General features: G+C 44.0%; 1 long non-coding RNA gene across 2 annotated transcripts in view; it reads left to right on the top strand.

The window, feature by feature from the left end:
* The window catches only part of LOC126987743 (uncharacterized), a 102,571-nt gene extending 81,885 nt beyond the window's left edge, over positions 1–20,686 (top strand). The window contains exons 3-4 of one of the 2 annotated variants that reach the window (XR_007741134.1): positions 19,483–19,627; positions 20,191–20,686. This is a non-coding gene — a long non-coding RNA (uncharacterized LOC126987743). Of the gene's footprint in view, positions 1–19,482; positions 19,656–20,190 lie in introns of those variants that run through there. The other variant, XR_007741133.1, reaches the window with a different exon arrangement.
* The last annotated feature ends 4,268 nt before the right edge of the window (positions 20,687–24,954 follow it).

The following is a 24,954-nucleotide window of genomic DNA, read 5'->3' as shown; positions in this document are numbered from 1 at the left end:
GCGATATAGAAGACGAAATACCAAGGGAAATGCTGAACAATTTCCCAATAGCCTCACAGTCTGCTTACGTTACTGCCATTTTCATACACATTAGCGACACAGAAGACGAAGTACCAAGGGAAATGATGAACAGTTTCCCAATAGCCTCACAATTTACTACCGTTACTACAATTATCATACACATTAGCGATATAGAAGACGAAATACCAAGGGAAATGATGAACAGTTTCCCAATAGCCTCACAGTCTGCTTACGTTACTGCAATTTTCATACACATTAGCGACACAGAAAACGAAATACCAAGGGAAATGATCAACAGTTTCCCAATAGCCTCACAATTTACTACCGTTACTACAATTATCATACACATTAGCGATAGAGAAGACGAAATACCAAGGGAAATGATGAAAAGATTCTCCAAAGCCTCACAATCTTCAATTTTCAAACACATTAGCGTCACGGAAGACGAAATACCAAGGAAAATGATTCACAGTTTCCCAAAAGCCTCACAATCTGCTTACGTTACTGCAATTTTCATACACATTAGCGACACAGAAGACGAAATAACAAGGGAAATGATGAACAGTTTCCCAATAGCCTCACAATCTGCTTTCGTTACTGCAATTTTCATACACATTAGCGATATAGAAGACGAAATACCAAGGGAAATGATGAACAGTTTCCACAAAGCCTCACAATCTGTTTCCGTTACAGCAATTTTCATACACATTAGCGACACAGAAGACGAAATACCAAGGAAAAAATGATTACCAGTTTCCCCATAGCCTCACAATTTTCCTACGTTACTTCAATTTTCATACACATTAGCGATATAGAAGACGAAATAACAAGAAAAATGATTCATAGTTTCCCAATAGCCTAATAATCTGCTTACGTTACTGCAATTTTCATACACATTAGCGATATAGAAGACGAAATAACAAGAAAAATGATTCATAGTTTCCCAATAGCCTAATAATCTGCTTACGTTACTGCAATTTTCATACACATTAGCGATAAAGAAGACGAAGGACGATGGAGAATGATGGACAGTTTCTTAATAGCCTCTCAGTCTCATTCCGTCACAGCAATACTTATACACAAAAGCGAATAGAAGACGAAGGACGATTGAAAGAAAGGGACAGCTTCTACATAGCCTTGCATTTTTTATACTGCACTTCTCTTACACGGGAGCGATATAGAAGACGAAATGCGAAGGAATTTGATGGGCAATTTCTTCAACTTATCCCAATCGGTTCCCTTCAGAACGCAACTCAACTACGTGTCATTCGATCATGATTACGAACTCAAAGGAAGAAATAATCAGGAGTTAATTAAAACTTCAATACCCAAAGGAATAGAATAAGCAAAAGAAGGAAAACTTAATATCCTCAAGAGGAGGGTATCAGGACACCTCTCCTCCCCGAAATTGACCCCTCTTTCGGCCACCTCCTTGGATTCTTTGTAGGAGCAGCGAGTAGCGGGCTTTTTTTATTATTGTTTCTTTTTTTTGTGTGTGCCCTTGAGCTGTCTTCTTTGTTGTAAAAAAAAAATCCTTGACGAAACTGAAAACTTGGATGAAATTTTGAGTTATAGAAAAAAAAAAACATTAGCCAGAAAAGGTTTAAAATTCCAATAAAAGAGAAGTAAGGAAGAATAAATAGTGGCAAAGAGAAACAAAAAGAAAGAAATTATTGGAAAAAAGGATAAGCCAGGAAAAGTTTAAAATTCAATAAAAGAAAAGCGTAGAAATGGAGTGGCCTTAAAAAAAGGAAAAAAAGAAGAAAGAAATTGAAGTCATCCACGTCTTTTTTCTCAATTTCTCTCGCTCTCTTTGTTGTCCAGCACATTTTTGTTTCTTTCTTTCTCTTCTGCCCATCTGGAAAAAAAAATGGACGAGTGCATGAAATAGGAAAAAAATAGTGAGGAAGGCAAAAGTCTGCGACCCCCCCTCACACACACACACACACACACACACACACACACACACACACACACACACACACACACGTAAACGAACACAGTCAGTCAGTCATTCAGCCAACCTTCCCTTTCGCGTCCCTTCCCTTCCTCCTTCCTTCCTTTCCAACACCTATCGAAGGGCGTCCGTGTGTGGCTGTTAGTGTTGGGTATAGATGGATTCCTGTGTGCGTGTTGTATTCAGGTGTTAATTGTCACCGTCCACACACACCTTCACGCGACCGCCCAACACGCATGCAGTGAAAAAAAAAGAAGAAAAAAAGGGAACTAGTAATTGGGCCGCACGCTCGTAGGTTTTAGTGAGCGCGAAGGGCGAGAGGGAGAAAAAATATGCAGAAAGGTAGAAAAAACACATATATAACAATTCAGAGAGAGAGAGAGAGGTGGGGTGGGGGGAAGAGGGAGGGCTTTCAGGTTCTCTTGTAAGTAAATATTTCAGTACCCGTTCGGCGTAAGGGCAGCTTTGGGATATAAGTGGAAAGTGATTGCCGGAGTGAAGGGACCGGGGAAAAATGGCCTGGGTAATAACGAGGCCAAGAAGATGATGATGAAGAAGAAAAAATGAAGAAGAAAAAAAAAGAATAAACATTAGAGGAAAAAGAAGATGACTGAAAGAAAAAGCAGAATAAGAATAATACAAAGAAGAGGAGGAAAGACAAAACAGAAGTAGAAGATGAAGAAAAGGTAGGAAATGAAAAAGAAAGTGGAGGAAAAAGAAGAAAAGGAGAGAAAAAGAAGGAGTCAGTATTGAAAAAAAGTAAAAATAAAAATAGAAAAGAATGCAGAAGTGTAGTTAGAAAAAATAATGATAGAACAAGTCCTCAAAAAAAAGAAAGAAGGATCAGTCCAGAAATAGAAGAAAAAGAAGAGGAAACAACACGAAAAAGTAGAAATGAAAATGGAAGTGAATGCAGGATTACAGATAGGCAAAAAAAGAGAGCTTGGTAGTTTGAATTGGCTCCAAAATATAAGCGAAAGAGAAACATTTTACGAAAGAAAGCTTGTAAAAATTTAATACAGTTAGAGGTAAACGTTGAGAGGTTTTTTTTTTATATGCGCGAGGAAACAAAACGATGTCTAAAAAGTTTACATAAAAAAAGTGTACATACAGGAGATGAGACATATAACTAAACTACCCATAAGAGTGATGATGCAGAGGTCAGAAGAGTGTTGAAAATATACTCGTAATACCAAAAACTTATGCATACCCAAAAAGAAAGGAAGTAAAGGAAGGAAGTAGGCTCGTAAGACTTGAAAACTAATTAAAATTTGTCCTGGAAAGAAAAAAAAATATTAGCCAGGTGAAATTTAGTCCTAGTAACAAGAAAGATATGGAAGAAAGTACCAAAAAGTAAAGGAAAAGTTAGAAAATAAAGAGAAAAGGAAGGAGAATGTTCACTAAATAGGAAAACATTAAATTTTGTCATAGAAAAAGCACTAGCCAGGGAAAGTTTAAAGACCCAAATAAGCGAAATGTATGGAAGAAACAGAGTGGCAGAACGCAAAAGAGAAAAAGAATAGGCTGAAGGAAATAAAGAGAGAGGAGGAAGAGCTTGGAAGAGAAGTGTGTCTAAGGGAGGGGGGGAGGGAGGTGGTCAATGAGCCTGGGAAAAACTAAAAGCCCGAACAGAAAGAGAAGAAAAGTAATATGATAGCAAAAAAAATAGTGAAAAATAACAGATAGAAGAAGAAAGGAAAAAGAAGAGAAGAGGACCTTAGGAGAGAAGTGTAGGAATGGAGGAAGGAGGAGGAGGAGCCTGGAGAAACTAAAAGATAAAAAAAGAGAAGTATAAAAGAAATATATTGGCAAAAAATAATTAAAACGGAAATGGTAGAAGGAAAAAAAAGAAGAGAAGAAGAGCTTAGGAGAGAAGTGTAGAAAGAGAGGGAGGAGGAGGAGGAGGAGGAGTCTGGAGAAACTAAAACCCCAAAAAAGAGAAATATTTAAAAAAGATAGAAGCAAAAAAAAGGAAAAAAACAGGTATAAGAAAATAGGAGAGCAGGAGCCTTGTGAGAGAGGTGCAGGAAAAGTTTAAACTCCAAAATAAGAGAAATATATGGAAGAAAGATATTGGCAAAAAGAAAAGAAACAGAACAAGTAGAGGGGAAAAGGAGAGAGCAGGAGCTTGGGAGAGAAGTGTGCAGGAAGGGAGGGAAGAAGGCGGTTAATGGCTTTCTTTGCCTGCCTATGGAGGGAACGGAGCCTCCGCTTTAAGACGCAAACATTTAGGCTCCGCTTGCAGACTCAGCACTTCCCCCGACCAACTCTGGACCTCGCTTACCCCACACCTTCCCCTTCCCCTGCACCTGCCTTAACCTTCCCCTCACCACAACACCTGCCTTGCCTACCTTACCTTACCTTGCTTACCTTACCTTATGTTGCTTATCTAACACTTTCCCCTTCCCTTGCAACTGCCTCAAGCCTTCCCCTCACCACTCTGTACCTCGCTTACCCCACACCTTCCCCTTCCCCTGCAACTGCCTCAAGCCTTCCCCTCACCACTGTACCTTGCTTACCCCACACCTTCCCCTACCCCTGCAACTGCCTCAAGCCTTCCCCTCACCACTGTACCTTGCTTACCCCACACCTTCCCCTACCCCTGCAACTGCCTCAAGCCTTCCCCTCACCACTGTACCTTGCTTACCCCACACCTTCCCTTCCCCTGCCCCTTCCTTCCCCTCACCACTCTGTACCTTGCTTACCCACACCTTCCCCTACCCCAGCAACTGCCTCAAGCCTTCCCCTCACCACTGTACCTCGCCTACCCCACACCTTCCCCTACCCCTGCAACTGCCTCAAGCCTTCCCCTCACCACTGTACCTTGCTTACCCCACACCTTCCCCTTCCCCTGCAACTGCCTCAAGCCTTCCCCTCACCACTGTACCTTGCTTACCCCACACCTTCCCCTTCCCCTGCAACTGCCTCAAGCCTTCCCCTCACCACTCTGTACCTTGCTTACCCCACACCTTCCCCTACCCCTGCAACTGCCTCAAGCCTTCCCCTCACCACTGTACCTCGCTTACCCCACACCTTCCCCTTCCCCTGCAACTGCCTTAATCTTCCCCTCACCACTGTACCTTGCTTACCCCACACCTTCCCCTTCCCCTGCAACTGCCTCCTGCAACTGCCTCAAGCCGTCCCCTCACCACTGTACCTTGCTTACCCCACACCTTCCCCTTCCCCTGCAACTGCCTCAAGCCTTCCCCTCACCACTGTACCTTGCTTACCCCACACCTTCCCCTTCCCCTGCAACTGCCTCAATCTTCCCCTCACCACTGTACCTTGCTTACCCCACCTTCCCCTTCCCTGCAACTGCCTCAAGCCTTCCCCTCACCACTCTTACCTTGCTTACCCACACCTTCCCTTCCCTCACTCCAAATCCACTTACAATTTACCTTAACCTGGTGACCCTCTCTCTCCTTCCCCTTCACCCCCCCCCCACCCTTGAACCTTACCCTTACCCAGCTAAACCCTCCCTCTTCCATTGGTGACCTTTACATTTACCTCCTACTCTTGACCTCGCCTACCTTCACCCCTTCTCCCTCTGCGTATTACCTTACACCTCTCTCTTACCCTACCAACCTGCTCACATCCATCCTTTTTACCCTCCCAGCCCTCTCACCCCTTCCCTTTACTTTCCCACCCCACTCACATCACTATATCTTGCTTCCCTTCACCCTTCCAACCCTGCTACCCCCTCCCCCATCCCTAAGCGACTCCCTTCCTCAGCACTCCTCCCTGACACCTTCCCTTCGACCCGTATATTCCCTTACACCATTCCCTTGTTCTCCATACTCCTCTTAAATCTTTCACTTACCCTGCCAACCCAGATATTCCTTCCCTTCACAATGCCAATCCTGCTACAACATCTCGCAACATCCCTGTCCTGATTTCCCTCGATCCCTTCTTTACATTTTTTCATCTCCAACTTGCCGCTGCCACCTCCCTCACCCCCCCTCTCGTCAACCTCGCTCCTGACGCTTCCCTATTGAGCCTCCCTGTTGAGTCCCTCGAAAAGATTATTAGAGATAAACTTGTTAAGTTTCTAGAAAACAATAATATAATCTCCGACACCCAGCATGGCTTCAGAAACAAGCGCTCCTGCCTAACGAATTTATTAGACTCCTTCCAAGGTATATATAAGAACTGGGATGCCCACATTCCCAGTGATGTTATATACCTGGACTTTCAGAAAGCCTTCGACAAGGTACCGCACGAGCGACTCCTTAAGAAACTGCACTCGGCGGGCATCGGAGCCAATCTGATCGCGTGGATAAGAGATTGGCTCACCGACAGAAAACAACGAGTACTACTCAACGGACAGCCTTCCGATTGGCTTCCAGTCACTAGTGGAGTGCCTCAGGGGTCATGCTGGGACCCATCCTCTTTATCATATATATCAATGACTTAGAATCAGGACTGAAATCCACAATATCGAAATTTGCAGATGACACCAAGGTGGGTGGAGATGCCCTCACAAAGACCGACTGCGAAATAATTCAGAAAGACCTCAATCACATTATCGAATGGTCGGAAAAATGGCAAATGTCTTTTAATGTTGACAAATGCAAAGTCATGCACATTGGGTCCCAAAATAGTAACCATATATACATCATGAATGGGAGACCTCTGCAAGCGATGCAGGAGGAAAAGGATCTTGGAGTCACTATCAGCAGTGACCTGAAACACGCGAATCACTGTAAAAAAGCATACAACAAGGCCAACATTATGCTCGGGTTCATAGCGAGGAACTTCGAGTGTAAAACACCAGACGTGATGCTATCCTTGTATAATTCCATGGTAAGACCACACCTCGAGTATGCAGTGCAGTTCTGGTCTCCCAATTACAGAAAGGACATTGCTCTACTGGAAAGGATTCAGCGACGCGCCACAAAGATGATTCCAACCTTCAGGGCTCAACCGTACGAGGAACGACTCAAGCGACTCAATCTCTTTACATTGGAGAAAAGACGCCTACGAGGGGATATGATTCAAGTCTTCAAGTATCTAAAAAAGTTCAATAACGTCGATTACTCCAAATTCTTTGAACTGCAAACCAACTCAAGAACTAGAAATAACGGTTTACCCATTCAGTCGAGTCGATGTAACACAGACATTGGAAGGAGTTTCTTTTCAAACCGAGTCATCCGCCACTGGAACAATCTTCCCTCAGAAGTAGTAAATGCGAATACCATCAACTCCTTCAAATATAGAATCGACCGTCATTTCGCAGCGTCGGGAGTAAACTGAATAACGAGGGGCTTCCATCTGCTCCTCAATATCGAGGTGCTTTCATCTGCTCACCAAGCCCCAAGTGGCGGTCGAGCAGATTAAATCACCCAAGCGGGCGACCTCGTAATGAGCCAATAGACTTTCTGTTGCCTGCATTTCCATGTTTCCAGGTTTCCTTTCCAGCCCCGTCTCTCGCTTTTACCGGTCCCACCCCTTCCCCCGTCGCTTCTCCTTTCCCCTTCCCCTCCACTCCCCTTACATTACCTGTCCCTTCCCATCCCTGTCCCGTCCCCTCACTTCACCCGTCCCTGATCCCCCCTTCGGCGTCTCTTTCCTCTTCCTCTGTCCCCTCCCTCTCCCCGTCTTATCCTTATTTACTCCCTTTCCTTCCCCTTCCTCGTTCCGTTCCATTCCTTCCCTCTTCCCTTCCCTTATCCCGCTTCTTCCCTTTCCAAGTCACTTCTTCCCTTCCCTTCCCCTTCCCTTCCCCTTCCCCTTCCCATCCCCCCCTTCCTCATCCGTCACATGCATTTCCTTCCCTCGTCCCACCCCGTCCCCCCATCCTCTTCCTCCTCCTCTTCCTCTCCCCCTCCCCCTCCCCTCCCATTACCTGTCCTGTTATGTCGTTGTTTCCTCTTGAAGGGAATCGAATTTTGTCTTCACTCCAGATGGAAAACTAATAATCGCTCCTTGTCGCTTTCTCTTTCTCTTTCTCTTTCTTTTCAGCTCTTGCTCACTCGCTGTTTTTGGGGGAGTTGTGAAGTTTTTGTTTTTTTTACTTTACTTTTTTTTCCTTTGTTGGATCGGTGATGACTAATAATCTCTCATTGTTTATTTATCTTTATTTCTCTTTTTTTTCAGCTTTTACTCAGTCGCTGTTTTTTTAGGGGACAGGAAGTGTTTTTTTTTATACATTTTCCTTTTTTTTTTTTTGTTGTTGGATCGGTGATGACTAATAATCGCTCTTTGTTTCATTTTCTTTCTTTCTCTTTTTTTCAGCTTTTACTCAGTCGCTGTTTTTTTTAGGGGACAGGAAGTTCTTTTGTTTTTCTTTTTCTTTTTTCTTTTTATCTTTCTCTTGTTGGGTTGGTGATGAGTGGAGATGTCTTTTTTTTTCTCCTTTCTTTTCAGTTCGTATTCATTTTTTTTAGAAGTGTGGAGGCTCGTTTTGCTTTTGTATTTTTTTTTTCTGGGCTGGTTCTGGGTTTTTCTGGTTGGTGATGTCTTTTTTTTTATCTTTCTTTTCAGCTCTTATTCAGTTGTTCAGTTCCACTCCCATCACTTCAATACCACAAAATCTCCTTTCTGTAGTGCTATCTATATATTAAACCGTCCTGCCTCACTCAGTTATCTTCTATACTTGCTGCATCGACCCATCCCCAGACATCACTTTAATACCACATCTAATTTACAGCTATATATTAGACATAGGTATTACAAGATCAGCTCACCCTCATATCTAACAAAACCTATTAATATTAAACCATTTTACTCCACTTCTACCATGCATACACTCATCCTCTGGTCCCCTTTCCCCTCCCATCACCTTAATACCACATCTAATATACAGCTACATATTAGGAGATAGGTATTACAAGATCAGCTCACTCTCATATCTAACAAAACCTATTAATATTAAACCATTTTACTCCACTTCTACCATGCATGCACTCATCCTCTGGTCGCCTTTCCCCTCCCATCACCTTAATACCACGACATCTCCTTTTTGTGGTGCTTGTGAGTGAGCCCGCGGGAGTCGATCCTCGCGCTAGGCTGATTCCTTAAGATGCGCCCGAGGCCTCCACGACGAGACCCGCAAGACAGTAACGCCGGCTGATGGGTGTCTGGGGAGGCTGAGAGGAAATGGGTCTGGATGAGGATTAGCTCGCGAAGGCGTAGGAGATGGAGGAGAAGAAGGTGGTGGTGGTGGTGGTGGTGGTGAAGTGGAGGAGAAAGAAAGAAGACGAAGGGGGAGGAGGAGGAAGAGAATTTAGAGAAAGAAAGAAGATGAAGAAGGAGGGAGACGATGACGAGGAGGAGGAGAAAGAAAGAAAGAAAGCGAAGAGAGTGAAGGAGGAAGAGGAGGAAGAGAAAGAAAGAAGACGAAGAAGGAGGGAGACGATGACGAGGAGGAGAAGAAAGAAAGAAAGAAGGCGAAGAGAGTGAAGGAGGAGGAAGAGAATTTGTAGAAAGAAAGATGAAGAACGAGGGAGACGATGACGAGGAGGAGGAGAAAGAAAGAAAGAAGGCGAAGAGAGTGAAAGAGGAAGAGGAAAAGGACGAAGAAGATGGAAGAGGAAGAAAATGAACAACAGAAATAAAAACAATAACAAAAACAAGCCAGGAAAAAAGGAGAAGTAGGAGGCGAAGAAAAAGAAAAGGAATGGAGGAATAAGGAAGACGAAGGCCAAGGAGGAGGAGGAGGAGGAGGAGGAGGAGGAGAAGGAGGAGGAGGAGGAGGAGGAGGAGGAAAACCAAGAACAGGAACACGAACAAAAACAAGGACAGGAAAAAGAACAAGAAGGAGGAGAAAAAAAAATAAGAGGAGGACGAGGAAGAGGAAAAGAAGAAAAGGAACACGAACATAAAGAACAAGAAGGAAAGGAGGAGAAAACGAGGAGGAGTAGGAGGAGGGGAAGGAATAAAGAAGAGAAGAAGGAGAAGGAAAAAAAAAGACCCAGACCACCACATGTTTTCAGAAATTTCATCCCAGTTTCGTGCAGGCGGTTAAGGGTGTTTGCGCGGCGCTGCTTCCCCGTGCCGCCGCCGGGCCCGAGTGTGTGTGCCTGGAACGCCATAGGGCCGCTGCAAGACGTGTTTCCGAGCTCCCTTACCTGTGTCGTTGTCCTTTCTTGTCACCTCGGCTCAGGTACGATCTTCTTGCACACACTCTCCTGCCATTCACGAGTATTGAGTGTTATTTTCCATGTGTCTTTTTTGGGGGGGGAGAAGAAAGTTGTTTTGTTAATGATTTTGTTGCTTGCGAAAATGATATTGAGACATGTATTGTTACTGTCTTACATGTCCATCCCTTTCCTCCTCCTCGTTGGCAGATACTATTTCTAGCACAGTGATTACTACTGCTATTACTACTACTACTGCTACTACTACTACTACTACTACTACTATTACTGCTACTACTATTACTATCCAACCTTTATATATTTTCGTTACCGCCGCAGTAATAGGCATTTACATTCGACTTCAATATGTTAGCATGTTCTACATATTATTATTGTCATAATTCTTTATTTTTCTTAGTCATCAAATAAAGTGTTGAAAGAGTTCCAGCCACGAACATTTGTTGAGATGCAGCGGATGAGATGTATTTTTAAAACTAATTTTGTATACCTAAAAAGAATCACTGACAGCGGGACCATTTCACATATCACATTTCCGTGGCACAGAAAGTTAGCGGTCCGAGAAATCCTATCGATTAGGACTCCCGAGCGACCTCCAGCAGAATACCGGGACAGGAAGTGTGAGGCGTCGGAAACAAATGACAAATGGAGGAGTGTGTGCAAGTGTTCATTAGTGTCATGCCGCCCAGGGGCTTGCAATAATTAAGTGCAAGCCTCGGAGTGGCAGAACATGTGACGTGCAAATGTGAAATACAAATATTAATTTTGATTCCATTGAGAGTTAAGTAACAGAGAAGTAACACAGGAGCTGTAGGTCACGGCAGACGGAGAACCAGGCGGAGAGTTTAGACTGAACAATGGACCGGAGCCAGACGGAATAGACTAAAAGCCATATTCTAAACATCTCTACTCCCAAGCACACATATTTAACAAGGCTGTCATGGGAGTCGTGGGCATCTCCAGGGCTGGTGTTGTGACCCTGGTGGTAGTTTGATCAATCTTCTATACCATGAACCTAAGAAAACACTCACAATAACCCGAGTCATCTCCATTTCGGCCTTTGGAAAGAGTTGGTGTGAGAGGCGAAGGTGTTTAACTCGTCCGCTGCGATTGACACAGATTTGGCATTCACTGGTAGCCTAGAAACATATACTCCCAGGTCTTACTCTGCCTCTGTGGTGGATAGTGGAGTGTTTCCCATGTGGTATCGGTGTGCTGGATATCCCCTCCCAACGTGCAGGACTTTATACTTTTCTTCATTGAATTGTAGCAGCCACTTTTTGTTCCATTCCTGTAGATTGGTGAGGTCTGACTCTAGGAAATCCGCAGTCAAGGGGTTAAGAATACCGACCTAACAGCAGACAGAGAGGTGGAGGACGTCGTTGGAGGAGGCATTTGTCCGGCTGCAAAGATAGTGGTCTGATGATCAATCGAATGGCCTACGTATACCTGTTTTGTATTTCCTAAGATCACTTTAATTACCTACCTATCTGCCTATTATCTTCATCACCTTTATTATATCTATTAACTTAAACCTTAGTCAATATACATAGGCTACACTACAGTTATATTTTTTTTTGTCTTTATACATATTTAAAACTTCATATATTACCATTTTTTCTATCAAAGTCGAGCCATTTATCATCCCGCATAGAATATCGAGCAATCCATGTCGCTGGTCACTGAAGCCTGTCCCTCGGTGGCTAAGAAACAGCACACCAACAGGAGCTGATACGAGGCAAGGCTCTGGTGTGGCAGTCATTGTGCTTCGTCAACGTGCGTGTCTGTGTGTGGCTTGGGGGCTATTTCTCCTTTATGGCAAGAGGAAAGGTCGACTCACTACATATATACCATTTGTGCACGAGAAAGAGATGTAGCACTTCGTTTGTTGTCCTGTTATTTCGTCAAGTCATTTTTTCACAAGGATTTTTTTTTAAAGCAGAGGAGACAGTTCAACGGCGTAAAAAAACTAAAAAAACAATAATGATAAAAAAAGCCCGCTACTTAATGCTCCTAACTCGAGTAGAGAGGAGTATCCAAAAAGGGAAATCAATTACTTCTGGCGTAGGTAACCTTGTTTTTATTTAATGTATATCAGTTCGGTTGTTACCCTGGCCTTCATCTTGTCTAGTCAGTCTTTCATCGCGAGGTTAGGTTAAGTTAAGTTAGGTTGTAGCAGTTCGGTTGTTGTCTCGGCATCTTGTCTAGTCAGTCTTTCATCACAAGGTTAGGTTAAGTTAGGTCAGGTTGTAGCAGTTCGGTTGCTGTCTCGGCATCTTGTCTAGTCAGTCTTTCATCACAAGGTTAGGTTAAGTTAGGTCAGGTTGTAGCAGTTCGGTTGTTGTCTCGGCATCTTGTCTAGTCAGTCTTTCATCACGAGGTTAGGTTAGGTTAAGTTGTAGCAGTTCGGTTGCTGTCTCGGCATCTTGTCTAGTCAGTCTTTCATCACGAGGTTAGGTTAAGTTAGGTCAGGTTGTAGCAGTTCTGTTGCTGTCTCGTTATCTTGTCTAGTCAGTCTTTCATCACGAGGTTAGGTTAAATTAGGTTGTAGCAGTTCGGTTGTTGTCTCGGCATCTTGTCTAGTCAGTCTTTCATCACGAGGTTAGGTTAAGTTAGGTTGTAGCAGTTCGGTTGTTGTCTCGGCATCTTGTCTAGTCAGTCTTTCATCACAAGGTTAATTCTGGCATAGTTTTTAATTAGTTTGTCCCAGCTCTCTATCACTCCTTTCCAGGCTTCCAGAATTCCAAGTAACAGCAGACGCAACAAATTAAGCGTTCTCCACTCAACTCTACCATTAAAATTTCCCTTTGACAGCCCCTGGCACCGCTCACCGAATTACACGCACAAGAACTCCTTAATTAACACAAGAACATCCCTCTAGCCTGGCACATTCAATAAGCCTTCCCGCGCGGCTCTGTTATATATCGCTTTTAAAACCATACTGACGGCCTGGCTTCACCGGCTATTGTCCTTCGCCTCGAGCCGCGCAGTCAGTCCTTTGATGGTCCTGGCAGCCGTCCATCCCTTCCATCACTCGGGTCGTGGCTGTGGTGTTGCAGGTCAAGGCGATTCACGGGTGACGGGCGACATCTTCTGGGCTGTCCTCCTCCTCCTCCTCCTCCTGTTCTCTCTCTCTCTCTCTCTCTCTCTCTCTCTCTCTCTCTCTCTCTCTCTCTCTCTCTCTCTCTCTCTCTCTCTCTCTCTCTCTCTCTCTCTCTCTCTCTCTCTCTCTCTCTCTCTCTCTTTTTTCTATATATATGTATTTGAATCTCTCTGTCTTTCTGTGTGTCTGTCTGTGTGTATGTTTGTATGTCTGTTTCTCTGTCTTTCTTTTTTTTCTTTCCTTCCTTCTGTTTCTCTTTTTTTCTCTCTGTCTCTCTCTCTCTCTCTCTCTCTCTCTCTCTCTCTCTCTCTCTCTCTCTCTCTCTCTCTCTCTCTCTCTCTCTCTCTCTCTCTCTCTCTCTCTCTCTCTCTCTCTCTCTCTCTCTCTCTCTCTCTCTCTCTCTCTCTCTCTCTCTCTCTCTCTCTCTCTCTCTCTCTCTCTCTCTATCTATCTATCTATATATCTGTCTCTCCTTCCTTTCGTTCTTTGATCTTTTTTACTCTCCTCTTTTCATTCACTCCTTTTATTACTTTTTCCACGTATCGCCGTTTCTCTCCCTCTCCCCTCTGTGTCCCTTTCTCTCTCTACCTCCCCCTCTCTCCCTCTCTCTTTCTCTCTCCCTTGTATCTCCCTTCACCACTCACTCACTCTCCATCCCTCTGAAAACTCCTCGTGAGCTACTCTCCAAACTATTACTTCCCCACTTTGTCTCTGTATATACTCTTTTATTTTTCAGTATGTTCTCTCTCTTCCAGTAACGTTTGAGGGAAGGATGTGAGTGACTGGCTGATGGGTTGGCTTGCTGACTGACTGTGTACATGGGTAGATAAATGGAAAGATGGATTGGTACACGAAGCATGAATAGAAGGCTGAAGGGGTTAAAAGATAGGTGATTGGGTAGATTGGGTTTTAATGTTAGCCGAAGAGATGGATGCGTGGGTTGAACAGATGGATGGAAGAATGAATTAACGACTGGCTGGTTTTAAGGATAGATGAAGAGGTGAAGAGATGGATGCGTGGGTTCAACAGTTGGGTGAATGGATTAACAAATGGTTGGTTTAAACGTTAGACGAAGAGATGGTTGGATGAGTTTAACAGATGGATGGAAGACTGAACTAACAAATGGATGGTTTTAAAGTTAGACGAAGAGATGGATGCAAGGGTTGAACAGATGGATGGATGGATGAACTAACAAATGGATGGGTTAAACATTAGCTAAAGAGATGGATGAATTAAATAACGAAAGGTTGGTCATAAAATTAGACTAAGAGATATTTGCATAGACTGGATAGACGGAAAAAAATAACTGGTTTAATGGATGAGGGTTTAGGTGGACGGATAGGTTAAGCACAAACTGACTGACTGACTGACTGAATGCATGGCCGAGTTTCCGGATTGATGGATTGATGACCTTAGGGTATCAGGGCACCTCTCCTCCCGAAATTGACCTCTCTTTTTGGCAACTCCTTTGACCTCTATTCAGGAGCAGTAAGTAGCGGGCTTTTTTTTAATATTTTTTCTTTACGCCCTTGAACTGTCTCTTTAGCTGTAAAAAAAAAAAAATCGTTCCCCCTTTGTTCAATGTCCCCACTGGTGTCGTCAGGAGCGAGCCCCCCGCCCCCCCGTGATAGGTATATAAAGGGATGGATGAAAGCCTCGTCCAGAGAGAAGTATACAAGGGCGCTCTCATTTTTTTTTTTTTTTTTTGCTCGCACAATAGCAAAAAAAAAAAAGGGTTGTATGCCTCTGAATCTTATTTTCGAGGTAACATTGAACAAAGGCGGGAAGAATTTGATTATGTGGCTTTTTTTTTTTTGTGTGTGTGTGTGTCCAGAGGCAGCGACAGCGATCCTTCGTGTGTGTGTGTGTGTGTGTGTGTGTGTGTGTTTCAATGTGTCTCTCTCTCTCTCTCTCTCTCTCTCTCTCTCTCTCTCTCTCTCTCTCTCTCTCTCTCTCTCTCTCTCTCTCTCTCTCTCTCTCTCTCTCTCGTTAATGTCAGCTCTAAAAATACATTGTCAGCGGAGGCTTTTACAATCTTTTTTTATTTTCTTTATTTTTAACATTTTTATTGTTATTTTTTTCATTTCCTGTATACAGTTGCAAATGCTCAATAACCTAACAATCCCTTTTCTTTACCATATTACTCATTTTCACATACAATAATTTTCTTTCAGTAATTTTGTGGAGCCGGAAAATTCGTGCCAGCCTATTAACTAGCTAACTATGTAACTAACGGGGAACATACACTAGGGGGGCGCGTTGCAACTATATAACTAACGGGGAACATACACTAGGGGGGCGCGTTGCAACTATATAATTAACTGGGAACATACACTAGGGGGCGCGCTGCTTCACTCACCCGCCTCCTCCTCCTTGACCCTAGACATTTCCTTCGAGCAAGCCCCACGTAGTCATAATATGTATTAAATATCTCAGCGTGGATAAGTATTCTTAGGTAGGGTGCTACGATAAGCTCCTTAGTGCAAGACCTTGATTTAATAGAGGAAGGAAAACAAATGATAAATAGTTGAAATAAAATTGAAGAGAAAAAGGAGAGAAAGATGAGAGAAAGGAAGGATATAGAGAGAAGGGAGGGAGTTCGTGGTTAGTTATAGAATAGGAAACAGCAAAATCAATTCCTGTTATTTTTCCATGCAATCTTGGGGAAAAAGATGAAAGGAAGGAATAGAGAAGAAAGGAAGGATAGAGAGAGACGGGAGAGAGTACGTGGTTCGTTATAAGATAGGAAACCGCAAAATCAATTCCTGTTATTTTTCCATGCAGTCTTGGGGAAAAAGATGAAAGGAAGGAATAGAGAAGAAAGGAAGGATAGAGAGAGAAAGGAGAGGTTACGGGGTTAGTTATAAGATAGCAAACAGCAAAATCAATTCCTGTTATTTCTCCATGCAATCTTGGGGGAAAAGATGAGAGAAATGAAGGAAAAGAGAAGGAAAGAAGGATAGAGAGAGAAAGGAGAGGTTACGTGGTTAGTTATAAGATAGCAAACAGCAAAATCAATTCCTGTTATTTTTTTCGTGCAATCTTACTTTCCCTTCCACTATACAGAGGAGAGGTAAGGACGCGAATCTTTGCATTTTCTTTGATCAAGGTGAACCAAAATCAATTCCTGTTATTTTTCAAGCAATTTTACTGTCCCTTTCACTATACAGAGGAGAGGTAGGGACGCGAATCTTTAATTTTCTTTGATCAAGGTGAACCAAAATCAATTCCTGTTATTTTTCAAGCAATTTTACTGTTCCTTTCACTATTACAGAGGAGAGGTATGGACGCGAATCTTTCATTTTCTTTGATCAAGGTGAACCAAAATCAATTCCTGTTATTTTTCAAGCAATTTTACTGTCCCTTCCACTATACAGAGGAGAGGTATGGACGCGAATCTTTCATTTTCTTTGATCAAGGTGAACCAAAAATGGGTTATATCTTTTTATTTCGTTCCCGATGCCACGTGCAGCCATAGCGTGTACCCTCAACATCACTCTACTCTATGAAATATTCGTATCTAAAAGTATTTGTAGCAACGGTGTGTATAATCTGCCTTTTCTGTCTATTGCGCCGGAAAATTGAGGACACAGATTCAGATTTCACTAATTTCTTTGATATTTAAAAACACACCCTATTTAACTAACTGGAAAGAGTAACAATGCTGGAAACTGCCCCGCTTCTAAAAGTATTTGTGGTTTGATTGTGTACAGTGATTGTTCTCTATAAACTGAGCCAAAAAATTCGAGAAAACAGCTTCAGATTTCACTAATTTCTTTGATATTAAAAAAAAAACTATTTAACTAACTGGAAAGAGTAACAATGCTAGAAACTACCCCGCTTCTAAAAGTATTTGTGGTTTGATTCTGTACAGTGATTGTTCTCTATAAACTGAGCCAAAAATTCGAGGAAACAGCTTCAGATCTCATTAATTTCTTTGATATTAAAAAAAAACTATTTAACTAACTGGAAAGAGTAACAATGCTAGAAACTACCCCGCTTCTAAAAGTATTTGTGGTTTGATTCTGTATTTCACTAATTTCTTTGATATTTTAAAACACACGGTATTACAATAGCTGGAAAGAGTAATAACAGTGCTGGAAACTACCCCGCGTATAATTGATAACCCTTCAAAACACAAGGAGCAGAAAGCAATATTCGTTCTCTTTCTCTTCGTCCCATAATGTGAAAAATAAATGAATCATAGAACATCCTCTTTGTATCCCTTTGTCTCCCCTCTCCTGCGTTAGTCACGGTGAGAAATTGCCTTCCCTTTCTTTCCTTTCCCTTCCCTTCCCTTCCCTACCCCTCTCCTCCCTTCCCTGCCCTTCCTTTCCTTTCCTTTCCCTTCCCTTCTTTTCTCTTCCCTTCCCTTCCCTTGCCTTCCCTTCCCTTCCCTACCCTTCCCTTCCCTTCCCTTCCCTACCCCTCTCCTCCCTTCCCTGCCCTTCCTTTCCTTTCCTTTCCCTTCCCTTCATTTCTCTTCCCTTCCCTTCCCTTCCCTTCCCTACCCCTCTCCTCCCTTCCCTGCCCTTCCTTTCCTTTCCTTTCCCTTCCCTTCTTTTCTCTTCCCTTCCCTTCCCTTGCCTTCCCTTCCCTACCCCTCTCCTTTCTTTCCTTTCCCTTTCCTTCCCTTGCCTTCCCTTCTGTTCCATTCCCCTCCCATCGTTCCCATCCCAACCCTTCCATTCCCTTCCCTTCCCATCCCATCCCATCCCTTCCCTCCCCGTCCCAATCCATTCCTTCCCTACCTCTCCCTCCCTTCCTTTCCCATCCCTTCCCTTCCCTTCCCTTTCTTACGAGCACGGAAATGTAGGAATTATTTTACCATCGCTTAAGGCTTCACTCTCGAGTAATCTCATTGACCGCTAACAAGGAGAGGAGTGAGTGTGATGGGGTGGGCGTAAGGTGACAGAGAGAGAGAGAGAGAGAGAGAGAGAGAGAGAGAGAGAGAGAGAGAGAGAGAGAGAGAGAGATAGAAAGACACAGAATATTAGATGAAAGGGAGAGAAGGGGAGAGGAAGGGAGGGAAGATGATGTAACAGGGAGAGAGGGGTGAAGGGAAGGACAGAGGTGGCAGAAAGGGAAAGGATGATGTAATACTGAGAACTGGGCTGCGGTGTGGTTGCGTGATGAACAATTTTAAATAATTTTACTTATGTAGAGGCAACCATATGTGGAGAGGGTCCGTGAGAGAGTTTGCTCTCTTCCTTCTCCTTCTCCTCCTCCTCCTCCTCTTCCTCTTCCTCCTCTCTTCAGCAGCCCAGTAGGAGAACAGCCACTCAGCCTTGTTTCCCTTCTCTTCCTCCTCCTCCTCCTCCTCCTCCTCCTCTTCCTCTTCCTCCTCTATTCAGCAGTCCAGTAGAACAGCCACCCAGCCGTGTTCCCCTCCTCTTCCTCCTCCTCCTCCTCCTCTTCCTCTTCCTCTTCTATTCAGCAGCCCAGTAGGAGAACAGCCACCCAGCCTTGTTTTCCTTCTCTTCCTCCTCCTCCTCCTCCTCCTCCTCCTCTTCCTCTTCCTTCTCTATTCAGCAGTCCAGTAGAACAGCCACCCAGCCGTGTTCCCCTCCTCTTCCTCCTCCTCCTCTTCCTCTTCCTCTTCCTCCTCAATTCAGCAGTCCAGTAGCACAGTACCCGTCCAATCTCCTCCTCTTCCTTCCCCCCCCTCTTCCTCACCCTCCTCGTTCCTCTCCTTGTCCCCCTTCTCTTCTATCTCCTCATCCTCCTCGCTCTTCCTCTCCCTCTCCTTCCTCCCTCTTCGCCCCCCTCCTCTTCCCTCTCCTCGTCTCTATTCGTCCCTTTCTTTTTCCCCATTCTCGTTCCCATCGTTGTCTTCCTCCTCGCTCCCTCATGGTCCTTCTCCTTTTCTTCCTCCTCCTCCTCCTCCTCCGTCCTCTACCTCTCCTTCCATCCCCGTCGCCCCCTCCTCTTCCCTTCTTTTTCTCCTTCCTCGTTCCCCTCTTTGTTTTCCTCCTCCTCCTCCTCCTTCCCCTCATTTCACTAGTCCAGGGTAACGTCCGAGCAGCGTCCAGCCTCGCCCCCTTCCTTGTCCTCCTCCTCGCTCCCTCCTGGTCCCTTTCCTCCTCCTCCTCCTCCTCCTCCTCCTCCTCCCCCTCATTTCAGCAGTCCAGAGCAACGTCCGAGCATCGTCCAGCCTCGCCCCCCTCCCCTCGCTCCGTCTAAACTATTCACCATCACGCCCCGCCAGAGATCCCGACAAAGTCACCTATTTTGCCGGCGTTGCGTGCTGCTTTCTGCTGCCACTACATCCCGGTAATCCATTTGTCTTTCTCTTTTTGTTCCAGATAGACGAAGCGGAGTGGACGGACCTTTCAGTGGGAGTAGCGGAGTAACGGAGAGAAGACCGACTCCACCTCACTCCACCAAGCCTCCTCTCCTCCTCCTCCTCCAACTCCGGCACTCCCGACATCCGCCCCAAGCAGCTAGACTGTGCGTGCCTGTGTGTGTGTGTGTGTGTGTGTGTGTGTGTGTGTGTGTGTGTGTGTGTGTATTTTTTTTGTTGTTGTTATTGTTGTTCTAAAGGAGAGATGTCAGGGGATAAAAAAGAGGAGTGGAAATAGAGTGGCTCTCATGACCGTGCTTGTGTTTGTTGATTTGTTTGTTTGTTTTTGGTTTGTTTTTATTGTCACGGTAGTTGTTGTTGTTGTTGTTGTTGTTGTTGTTGTGTTATTTTTTATGCGATTGTGGGGTTAGTCTGTATCGAAGAGTGAGCGTGATTTATTTATAGAAAAATCATTATACGAGAGAGAGAGAGAGAGAGAGAGAGAGAATGAGACAGACAGACAGACAGTAAAACAGAAAAACAGAAGGAAAGAAATAAAAAAAAAAAGAACGAGAGAAACAGACAAACATACATACAGACAGACAGACAGACAGACAGAGATTCAGATTCCCAGAAAAAGAGGAAGTGAGCTTGGACGAGTATTTGTTAATGTAATCCCGCGAGATTGAAGTCCCAGAAGGCTTGACGACGTGGCTTGTGGTCTTTTCAGGAGTATCAGGCAGGAAAGCGTCGCGTCCTAACACCACATCCAGCGCCGGGGACGGAAAAGAACAACGAGATCGAGCCGCCACGAGGAAGAAATCTGATAAAGTTAAGTGAGAAAAAAGAATTGTGAACCGGAGCTTACCGCGCGTGAGGAGACTAAAGTAATAACCGAGTGGGTGAAGAAAAGTGTTGATCCGTGCTGAGTGTCATGAGTGTGTGTAACTGATACCGTAAAGCGACCCCGAAGTGTTATGAGAAGAATGGAAGAGCCCGGGAACCCTTCGTCTCCGTCTGGGCTGGCGGGGGAGGCGAAAGGCAGGAGGAATGAAAGGAAAGCAAAGGGACAGTGCTCCGCGTGGCTCTCCGGCGGCTCCTCCCCCCTCGTGTCCACGCCTCGCATCCTCTGCCTTGTCCTGCTCTTCGGCCTCACCCAGCGCGCCTCGGGCTCCGACTCCATCAGAATAGGTGAGTTGACTTTCCAGTTCATCTTTCACTTTCCGGCGGTGTTCACAGGTCCTCCGCGGCAACAGCTGAGCAGGACTCGAATAAGGTAAGACCCGTGATCGAAAAGCCGGTGCGGTACTCGTTGACTCGTTATTTTTTACTTTGGTTTCCCCGGGGCTGAAGTCAGAGCTGGCTCCTGAGTGACATGGTGGCTGAATGGATAGCGTGACGGCGCCGCGTTCGGGACGACGCTAGTTCAATGCCCGCCCGGTGCCACCAAGCTGGGATTTTTCAGCCGCCGCCGAGTGGCTTAAAACTACCCACATGCTGTCCAGAAGACCACCTATCAACCCGGACTCTAGATTCTAGGATTAAAGATGAGTTCCGGGAGGGCAGCATCAGCCAATGCAAGATGGCGCCACTATAAACACTCGCCTACGCCAGAGCGGGATGGGTCGACCATCAGGCCCCACCGGGAAGAAGCCTTGGGCCGACCATCAGGATCCACCGGGAAAAAGCCTACCGGTTCTATTGCGGCAGCAGCTGAACAAGACCCGAACTGAATCAGACCATCAGGATCCACCGGGAAAAAGCCTACCGGTTCTATTGCGGCAGCAGTTGAACAAGACCCGAACTGAATCAGGAAAGCCTAGTACTCGTTTTTTTGCTTTGGTTTCCCCGGGATCGAAGTCAAAGCTTGTTCCTGAGTGACGAGGCGGTTGTATTTACACGCTCTCCCGCGGCAACAGCTGAATGAGACTCGGAAATTGAATCAGGAAAGCCTAGTGCTCGTTTTTATGCTTTGGTTTCCCCGGGGCTGAAGTCAGAGCTGTTTCCTGAGTGGCGAGGTGGTGAGGACTGTGCGAGGTAACGTCATTAGTGTGTTATTAGGCCGTCGGGCGCATGGCTGCCGGCGATGAGAAGATGACCGAATTGCCAGACCAAATTGGATCCCTTCTCGCAAACAATGGAAAATTACGTTTTGTGGGAGAGAACCACTTCGGGGAAACACGCGTGAGAAATATGATAGAGTAAAAAGAGAAAAAAGAAATGTGATTGTTACTCCTGTTGATTTTGCAAACAATTAAGAAATCTTATACAGTAAGAAAAAAATATACGATTGTTACTGTTGTCGATTTTGCAAACAAGTGAAAAATCTGACATAGTAAAAAGAGAAAAAAAGAATTGGGATTGTTACTGTTGTGGATTTTGCAAAGAACTGAGAAATCTTATACAGTAAAAAGAGAAAAAAGTATTGCAATTGTTACTGTTGTCGATTTTGCAAACACGTGAGAAATCTTAAACAGTAAAAAGATTAAAAAAGGATTGCGATTGTTACTGTTGTCGATTTTGCAAACACGTGAGAAATCTTAAACAGTAAAAAGATTAAAAAAAGGATTGCGATTGTTACTGGTGTCGATTTTACAAACAATTGAGAAATCTTAAACAGTAAAAAGATTAAAAATAGTATTGCGATTGTTACTGTTGTCGATTTTGCAAACACGTGAGAAATCTTAAACAGTAAAAATATTAAAAAAAGTATTGCGATTGTTACTGTTGTCGATTTTGCAAACACGTGAGAAATCTTAAACAGTAAAAAGATTAAAAAAAAGTATTGCGATTGTTACTGTTGTCGATTTTGCAAACACGTGAGAAATCTTAAACAGTAAAAAGATTAAAAAAAGGATTGCGATTGTTACTGGTGTCGATTTTACAAACAATTGAGAAATCTTAAACAGTTTGTCGATTTTAATCTTAAACAGTAAAAATATTAAAAAAAGTATTGCGATTGTTACTGTTGTCGATTTTGCAAACACGTGATAAATCTTAAACAGTAAAAAGATTAAAAAAAGTATTGCGATTGTTACTGTTGTCGATTTTGCAAACACGTGAGAAATCTTAAACAGTAAAAAGATTAAAAAAAGTATTGCGATTGTTACTGTTGTCGATTTTGCAAACACGTGAGAAATCTGAAATAGTAAAAAGAGAAAAAAAAGGATTCCAATTATTACTGTTGTCGATTTTGCTGTTAATGTTTTTTGTATATATATTTTTGTTTTACTTCTTTTTATCACCGTCATCATCGTCCTCATTAGTATCATAGCCATCACTGCCATCACAATTATGCTCATTATAGCGATGGCAATAGTTTATCATGCAATTAATAAATGTCTGCGAGCATTGACACGAGCGAATATATTGTGATTTCTCTTCCTGCCCCTACCAACGATATTTTTTTTTTTTAATATTTGTCGATTAATATGTTGCGCTTTATGATCTAATGTCCCATATTTTGAAGACAATTATAAGGAAGCCAAGTGGAAGCCATAAATCACTCTCCTTCATTGCTCATTGATATCGGTAATTGGTTGTCTGTCAAAATTCAAGAAGCTGAACGTCAGAGGCCCGTCATCCAACCCTTAGATATCTTTTAGTTCATCCACTCAGTTATCTATTCGTTCATCCACCCCATTAATTATCCGTCAAAACTCATCAATCTATACGTCAAGGCAGGCGGAGAGACCCTTCATCCACCCCATTAGATATCTTTTAGCTCATCCACTTCATTAATTATCTGGTAGTTCATCCACCCCATTAGTTATCTATTCGTTCATCCACCCCATTAATTATCCGTCAAAACTCATCAATCTATACGTCAAGGCAGGCGGAGAGACCCTTCATCCACCCCATTAGATATCTTTTAGCTCATCCACTTCATTAATTATCTGGTAGTTCATCCACCCCATTTACTTCTCTTTCAAAGCCCATCAAGGCAGTCCAGCAGTCCATTCAACCACCGCATCCACACATCCACTTCTGCTCACTGGGACGCGATTCTCAGGGCTGTGGCTGAGAGGCTGAGTTGACGCCCGCGGAGATATAATTAGATTCGTCAGCTGGGGACATGAGCGCCCCAACCTCGGCAGAGTGTTGGACAGCCGCTTTGACTAAGTTTGGAAAGGTTCTGCGGGGTCTGGGGACTATGGACGGACCCGAGGAGCCACCCGTACCGACCAGACGGCGGTTCAGCATACCTCAGCAAGGGCTATTATGCTAGACTTGAAGAGGAGAGAGAGTGAGTGAGTAAGAGAGAGGGAAGTAAAGCCGTAGTGCTATTCATCTGTCGCTATTCATCTCGCTCTGAACTCTCCGCCGATCAATCCTTATCTGCTGAAACTTATGTCGTTGCCGAGGTCGCCTTGAGCTGAGCCTTCAAGAAAGTTAGGTCGAAGTGCGTCTCCTGGATTAGAGTAGAGTGCGTGCGTGGGTTGGTTAGATGAGTTAGTTCCCGTGGCGTCCTCTCCCACCTTTACCTTCATTATAGTCTTGTGGTTTTGGCTTTGCTGTTTTTTTTCCCTTTTCTTCCTAAATTTTCCTCCTCGTTTTGTCTGGTTTTCCTTTCCTTTTTCTCTTTATCTTGCTCTTTCTCCTCCTCCCCTTCTTCCTTCCTTTTCTTCCTCCTTCTTCTTCTTCTCCAGTATTTCCTCTTTTTTTCTCTCATCCTCTTTATTTTCATTCTCATCATTTCACTCCTCCTCTTCTCCTCTTCTCATTTCACCTCCCCCTCCTCCTCCTCCTCCTCCTCCTCTTCCTCCAACTTTTCTTCTTATCCCCTCCTCATCCTCTAACTACTTTTCCTCTTCTTCTCTTCCCCCTCCTCCTCATTCTCATCTTCATTCTTCTCCTCCAGCTTTGCCGCTTTTCATTTATCATTATCTTCATCTTCACCTCTCCTCATCTTCTAACTACTCCTCCTCTTAATTTCTTCCCTCCTGTCTTCTCCTTCCTTCTCCTTCTCCACCTTCTCTCTGCTTTTCCTCTCTCATTCCCCTTATCTTCATCCTCATCACCTCTTTATTCTCCTCTGTTTCCTTCACCTCCTCCTCTTCCTCCTCCTCCTCATTCGCCTCGAGCTTCGGTGGGTTGGATTTGGATAACAGACCCACGCTTCATTGATCAAATCTTCCACGCGCTGAACTGGCCGGGAACGAACTTGGAACCAGTAGAAAGCGTTAGATGAGAAAGTTTTCAGTGCGGTAAATCTTTTAATTCCTTTCTCTCTCTATCTGTTGAAAAGTGTAGTTACGTTATAGTGGGGGTTTTTTTCTTCGATTTTCTTCTTCTCTTTATCTTTGTCAGTACTTATTGTCATCATCAGTTTTTGTATTCCTGGTTTTTTTTCCCCTCCTCCTTTTTTTTCCTTCTTCCTCCTCCTTCTGTTCCTTTACCTTCTGCTCCTCTTCCTCCTCTTCTTATCCCGTCTCTTCCTCTTTACCTTCATTCTTCATCATCTCCAGCTTTTCCACTCTTCCCTCTCATTCTC

Source organism: Eriocheir sinensis, chromosome 66 (genome assembly GCF_024679095.1).
Source record: "Eriocheir sinensis breed Jianghai 21 chromosome 66, ASM2467909v1, whole genome shotgun sequence".
Lineage (NCBI taxonomy): Eukaryota > Metazoa > Arthropoda > Malacostraca > Decapoda > Varunidae > Eriocheir > Eriocheir sinensis.
Note: the sequence above shows the minus strand (reverse complement) of the source record. Positions and strands in the feature narration are given on the sequence as shown.